The sequence below is a fragment of the Chiloscyllium plagiosum genome, chromosome 7 (assembly GCF_004010195.1).
Source record: "Chiloscyllium plagiosum isolate BGI_BamShark_2017 chromosome 7, ASM401019v2, whole genome shotgun sequence".
Classification (NCBI taxonomy): domain Eukaryota; kingdom Metazoa; phylum Chordata; class Chondrichthyes; order Orectolobiformes; family Hemiscylliidae; genus Chiloscyllium; species Chiloscyllium plagiosum.
This window is the reverse complement of record NC_057716.1, coordinates 10,621,903-10,628,242: the sequence shown is the minus strand read 5'-3', so window position 1 is coordinate 10,628,242 and position 6,340 is coordinate 10,621,903. Positions and strand designations below refer to the sequence as shown.

At 43.9% G+C, this 6,340-nt stretch overlaps 1 long non-coding RNA gene across 1 annotated transcript in view; it reads right to left on the bottom strand.

Annotated features, from left to right (window-relative positions):
* LOC122551977 overlaps positions 1-5,181 on the bottom strand; it is a 28,916-nt gene extending 23,735 nt beyond the window's left edge. The window contains exons 1-2 of the long non-coding RNA XR_006312241.1: positions 5,095-5,181; positions 4,618-4,663 (exon numbers count right to left, since the gene is read on the bottom strand). This is a non-coding gene — a long non-coding RNA (uncharacterized LOC122551977). The remainder of the gene's footprint in view (positions 1-4,617; positions 4,664-5,094) is intronic.
* Between the last annotated feature and the right edge of the window lie 1,159 nt (positions 5,182-6,340).

Genomic DNA, 6,340 nt, shown 5'->3' with positions numbered 1-6,340 from the left:
GGAAAGCAAATCTTAGCAGGACTTATATACTTAATGGTAAGGTCCTAGGGAGTGTTGCTGAACAAAGAGACCTTGGAGTGCAGGTTCATAGCTCCTTGAAAGTGGAGTCGCAGGTAGATAGGATAGTGAAGAAGGCATTTCGTATGCTTTCTTTTATTGGTCAGAGTGTTGAGTACAGGAGTTGAGAGGTCATGTTGCAGCTGTGCAGGACGTTGATTAGGCCACTGTTGGAATATTGCGTGCAATTCTGGTCTCCTTCCTATCGGAAAGATGTTGTGAAACTTGAAAGGTTCAGAAAAGATTTACAAGGATGTTGCCAGGGTTGGAGGATTTGAGCTATAGGGAGAGGCTGGACAGGCTGGGGCTGTTTTCCCTGGAGCTTCGGAGGCTGAGGGGTGAGCTTATAGAGGTTTACAAAATGATGAGGGAAATGCATAGGATAAATAGGCAAAGTCTTTTCCCTGGGGCTGGGGAGTCCAGAACAAGAGGGCATAGGTTTAGGGTGAGAGGGGAAAGATATAAAAGAGACCTAAGGGGCAACTTTTTCACGCAGAGGGTGGTACGTGTGTAGAATGAGCTGCTCGAGGATGTGGTGGAGGCAGGTACAATTGCAACATTTAAGAGACATTTGGATGGGTGTATGAATAGGAGGGTGTTTGGAGGGATATGGGCCGGGTGCAGGCAGGTGGGACTAGATTGGGTTGGGATATCTGGTCGGCATGGACGGGTTGGACCGAAGGGTCTGTTTTCATGCTGTACATCTCTATGACTCTAAGACATGCTAAAATCATGCTTCCAGGGATTTTTTTCACCAGTAAAGATGGAATTCACACATCTGGGTTCCTTTTATCATGACACGGTTTCTTCCACAATTCTGTCTGCAGCCAGTGCATAACTGGCCAGTCACTGTGCACCAGAGGTAACAATCGAGTATATTTATTTATTTCCTCATATATGATGCTCCAACATTCCATTTAACTTCCCAATCACTTGCTGAAACTGCATACTAACTTAATAAAAGCAAATCACTGCGGATGTTGGAATCTGAAACCAAAAGAGAAAATGCTGGAAAATCTCAGCAGGTCTGGCAGGATCTGTGAGGAGAGAAAAGAGCTGACGTTTCAAGTCTAACTGACCCTTTGACAAAGCTCAACAGCTTTGAAAAAGGGTCAGTTGGACTCGAAGCATCAGCTCTTTCCTCTCCTTACAGACGCTGCCAGACCTGCTGAGATTTTCCAGCATTTTCTCTTTTGACTGCATACTAACTTGTTGTGATTTAAATATTTGCTTGGTGAAACAGAACCTTAAGACTGCATCAAGTCCTCATCTTGTCATGCATTCATTGCAACTGACATTCAAGAAACTTAGAAATCCAACATTGATTTGTACAGCATGAGAAGACAATGATGATTGATTGGAGCATGCCTGGCATGGAGATGTTGCATGAATGTTTCACTGTAAACCTTAACTCACTGATTAAACTCAGACCAGGCTCTAATAGGTCAGGTATTGCCGTGAGGAATGCAGCAGGAGGTGGCAGCCTGATGGCACTACCATCAGCTTCCGGTAGGAAAAAGAAGTGAGACCAAAGAGGATCTGTGTGGATAGAGATAAATTAATATAAAAAAAGTCATGTTAATACCTATAGGTTACAGGCCAATTAATATTGCAAGTGAGGTGGAGAAAGAAAGAGGTGAGCAAAGCCATTGGGTAGAATCTGACCAGGCTCCGAGCAGCACGATTTATAGTTAGATGAGTGGTGGAATTAGGTAAGATGTGAGGTGAGACCTAGCTCAATGGCTTCCATCTTGCCCACAGGCAAACTGCAAAGCAGGTCATATAAGCAAATCAGTCAGGGGCAGCTTCACATAGCAATCCCAGGTTCAGGCCATAGGTGGGCATCTGTCCAGTCAGGATACTGCTGCGCAAGGGGACTGCGCTTCTGTGCTCCTGCCAGTGAGTGATGGCCAGTTGTTTGTCTCCAGAGGGACCAGTCCAGAGCTTGGAAATTTGTAGTTGTTGATAGGTGCCCACTAGCCAGAGATCTGAACAAGTGAGGCCTGGCACCTAGCAGCTCAGGTCACATGACAGGATGGATCATGGTTGTCTCAACACCCTGCTCATGGGAATTAGTGGTGAAGGGGGTTTGGGGAAGTAGGTAAACAGGTAGGCAATTGGAGTCATATGTACACAGTTTGGATGATAACCTGGGGAAGAGTATGGTGTTCACAGAATGGCCACCTGGAACAAAAAGGGTGGTGTTGGGGGTTTCAGAGGCATGTTAACAGTGAGACTGAAAGCCACTAGCAAAGAACCACTTGCTGTCATTCCAGTCGTGAAGCACATGGATAGACCACAGTGTTGAGGAGGATAGCTACAAAGGACTATTCAATTGATAGGGCAAGTGAAGTGACTTATAAGGGAGGCCCTACATCTGCAAGCAATCACATGGTAACAACAATGTTCTGAAATGTGCATTGTCTTTGCTACAAAGATACACAGGGTCCTGACTCCCTAGCCATCCTATAGCATTAACTATCTCTATTATGGCTCTCCAATACTGTCCCCGTTGGGGAATTCCCTCAGATGTATGACTCCGTGCTCACAGTCAGCCAAACAGCTGATAATGGTGACTGGGGAGGGAGTCCTAAAATGTCAGAGTGAGCGAATGCCATACACACACATTGCAATCTCGGTCCCACATGATGTATTTGAAGATCACTGCTCACTCCCAAACATTGCACCTTGTTGATAGCCAATGAGTGATGAACAGTGAAATGCAACAGTTTATGAAATTCATAACTATTCAACTAACATTGTTTGAAAGCCAAACGTTCAACAGGACATTGTTTGCAAAACAAAGTTCATACATGATGTTGCATGCTAAACAAAACTTTCTTAAACCACATTGTATGTGCACAAATTATTTCCATCAGTTTTCCTGAGTCACTTATATATGCTATTAATAGAGTTTCCTCCTCCTCTCCCTCCACTGAGATGTACTGAGCTTACCTGCTTTGCCGGTGGGGTGGTGGGCTCTATCTCTGTAGTGACACCCATTGCCCCTAGAGGTTTGGTCAGGCTACCCTAGGGGCATTTGCATTTGCACCAACCAATCATGCAAGTTGACCGTCTTCGGTTAGAACTTCCAAGGATCAGAGTTGGGGAGATAGCGTGGAGGTGGAAGGCCAGGTCATCTACCCAGTCTTCTCCTTGGGCTGATGTCTCGAATCTCCTTGTCAGGTGGAGGCACCTGAACTAGGTTCAAGGCTCCCTGTCCCCTCTCACCACTCACTTCACATTTGGAGCGTTCAATGTCATTAATCAATGTGCAACACCGCCTTTGTTGGGTCCTAAGGTAACTGAGGGTAGGGGGAGAAGTTCTCATTGTATCTATATCAGCAAGAAACTCTCTATGTTTGTGTGGCAAAAGGCTGGAGCAATAGACATCTGAACTGAGAAAATAATGTACCACACCCATGTAGAGGCATCCCACTAGCTTCCTTGTCCTGGGTCTCCATGTTCCAAAGCTGGAAGGATGCTGTTGAAATGTGAGTTGTATTTGTGCCGCTGAATCATCACATTGCCAAGGAGTTGCTTTGTTTCTGATATTGCCCATATAAGCTCATTGGAATCATCCCCAATGGATCCAGGCAATGTGTGACCATCCCTGCACTTAAGGGCTGCTATGCAAATGGACAAGGAACCTGTGTGTCTGGAAGACCAGGTCCAGAATCAACCCCTGCAGTTGATGTGGAACCAACCCCTTTTGCAGTTATAGCTGCCCTCATGTGGCAAAGATTTAGGAGAGCTACAGTAGCTCATTGTTCATAGAAAGCTGTGTAGATGAGAGAGGGATGTGGTGCTGTACTCTGTCCAGAGATGGAGGTCATGCTGCCCAATGCTTCCACAATGTGACACTGTCTGAAAGATGTCAAGGGAAAAGGTGGGGCGATGTCCAGAGTGAGTGAATATGCAGCACACCACTTCAGTAAATGGGGTGCTTGGGATGGCTGAGAGCAAGTGAGGGAAAATTCTACATGCCATAGTGAGGGTGTTACATCATGATCTTTGGAGAAAAGTAGGTTGCTGGGTTAGGGTGAATGCAAAGTAGCACAGAGGAGGTGGTAGCTCATGACCTTGCTGAGCACAGGGCATTAACCTTCTACCTGCACTGCTGAGCATTTCTCTGGACTGGGGAAAAGGGCGATCACTCCAGACCAGGCTAGTCTTCTCTGCCATTTTAGAAGAAAGAGGATGGCCTTCCTCTGTACCGCCCTATTCACCAGGACCTCTATGTTCCTGTCAGTGAAGCAAGGTGATAACATGCCTCCATTGTACATCTCTTCACCTACACCTGCGTGAATCCTGAGAGCTCCCAGCATTGGCAAGTGTGCCTGCCACTGGCAACTGCACGATGGCACCAGCAAGGTGCCATACTGCTGTGGTGTGAATGAGGCTCGCTGCACTAATGAATAGCATGAGAAAGCCTGCCAGAGCTCACGGCGAGAAACTTCCCCCACAAAAAAAAACTCTCTGAAATGAACAGTTAGCTAATTTCAGATAAAATTCAGTCCTTTGTATATTTACACAGTATGTGCAAGCAATCGTACTCACCCCCTTCTGCACACAGACATGTCCTGTACACAAGTGACGTTGGATTCTAGAAAGAAAGTACATGTAAAGATTTTGAGCAGAAATCATACATTCAAATGTAAAATGCAAGCATTATAAAGCTGAATGTGTTCTCTCTTGTTGTTCTTAGGGTGAATGGTAACTAAAGGTTTGTGTACAGGTGTATTGGTGTAGAGGTGACTCTTTGAATGTCACAATAGTCGCACACCCTTGCACGTCTTGGGTCGACTGGTTGTTAGTCAGGCTCCTCATCCCCTTACAAGAGGTGTCTTTAGGTTCAGACTGACCTACCTCTGCCTGCTTCTTGAAGTAATAAGGTTCATTGTCAGAAATCAGCCTCAGTCACATGTTCAATAGCACAAACATGGCGGCAGAGGCAGACACCTGTGCTGGAACTCATCCACTTTGTCAGGTTTTTTTCCTTGTTTTCTTTGTTTTATTTTAACTTTTCAAACTCACTTGGATGGGAATGGAGGAAGCGACTCCTGGACCCGAGGGTGTCGCAGGGAGGCAAGGCCCTTTGCGGACTGGAGGCGAGGCCTCAAGTTTTGAAGCCCAAGCGTGGTCTGGAGAGATGGCCAATGTGATCTGGAGGCTAAGTGCCAGCACAGACTGGAAGAGAAGAACGGTAAGTTAAGTACTTTTTTTATTATTTTGCCTTATGCTGGAGTTCTTATTTATTATTTTTTTCATTTTATACCGAATACTTAATATCTTGTAAGATGGCACCATAATCGGTGACATTGCAAACTTTCCACTGCACTCAATTGAGTGCACGTGACAATAAAGCCAACTCGAGTAGTTCATTCACTACTTCTAATGTCTGGCCATTACAATTTAAATATCGAAGCCTTTGACCCTCATTTTTGTCAAGTATCAACCTCACAGACAGTGGGTCTAGAAGCCCATTAAGTTTGATTTTTGTAAGTTTATAAATAATAAAAAGGTTGGAATTCTACAGATGTATTTCGTCTTGGTACATCCATTCAGCTTGGACACCCCCCAAACCCCACCACCATGGTCAATCAATTAGGGATATTCCAGAAACTTGAGGTAGTCTCTACAGAATTTGCAGAAGCAACCTGCAATTTTTGTAGCTTTTTAATGCCCATTTTTGAAAGAGACAGCAGCTTCAGAAAAATCCATACTGAATACAGTCTACATTTAAAGTGACAATATGATCTGCTTTTACTGGGTGTGACAAATGGAAACCTTTCAAATGGTGATCAGAATGCAGAAAATGCATTCCTCGAATGTGACTAAAGAAATAGACAAATTTACTGAGTGCTAAGCAAAAAGCACACATTAATTACACCGACAGCAAAAGGAATACATGTTATAAGAGAAAAAAATAGTCAGTGGGAAAAAAAGCAAGACAATTAGCAAGATGAAGGGGAACAATGAAATTAAATATCCAGAACATAAAACTAAATAGTGAAATATTTTACAAGCACATTAATAAAGAAAAAAATACACAAAAACAAGATTGTAACTAAAAAGGACCATTGTTAACGTTAGAGAAATGACAGAATAATTATTTTGCTTTTATGTTTACCAGGGGTTTGGAACAGGTAGACCTGATGGATTGATGAGTTGGGTAATGAGGTAATTATATTTAAAATATACAAGCAGGATGTATTGAATAAACCAAAAAATGACTCAAAGGAGATAAAATCCCTGGTCCAATAGATGGATTGCTCCCACA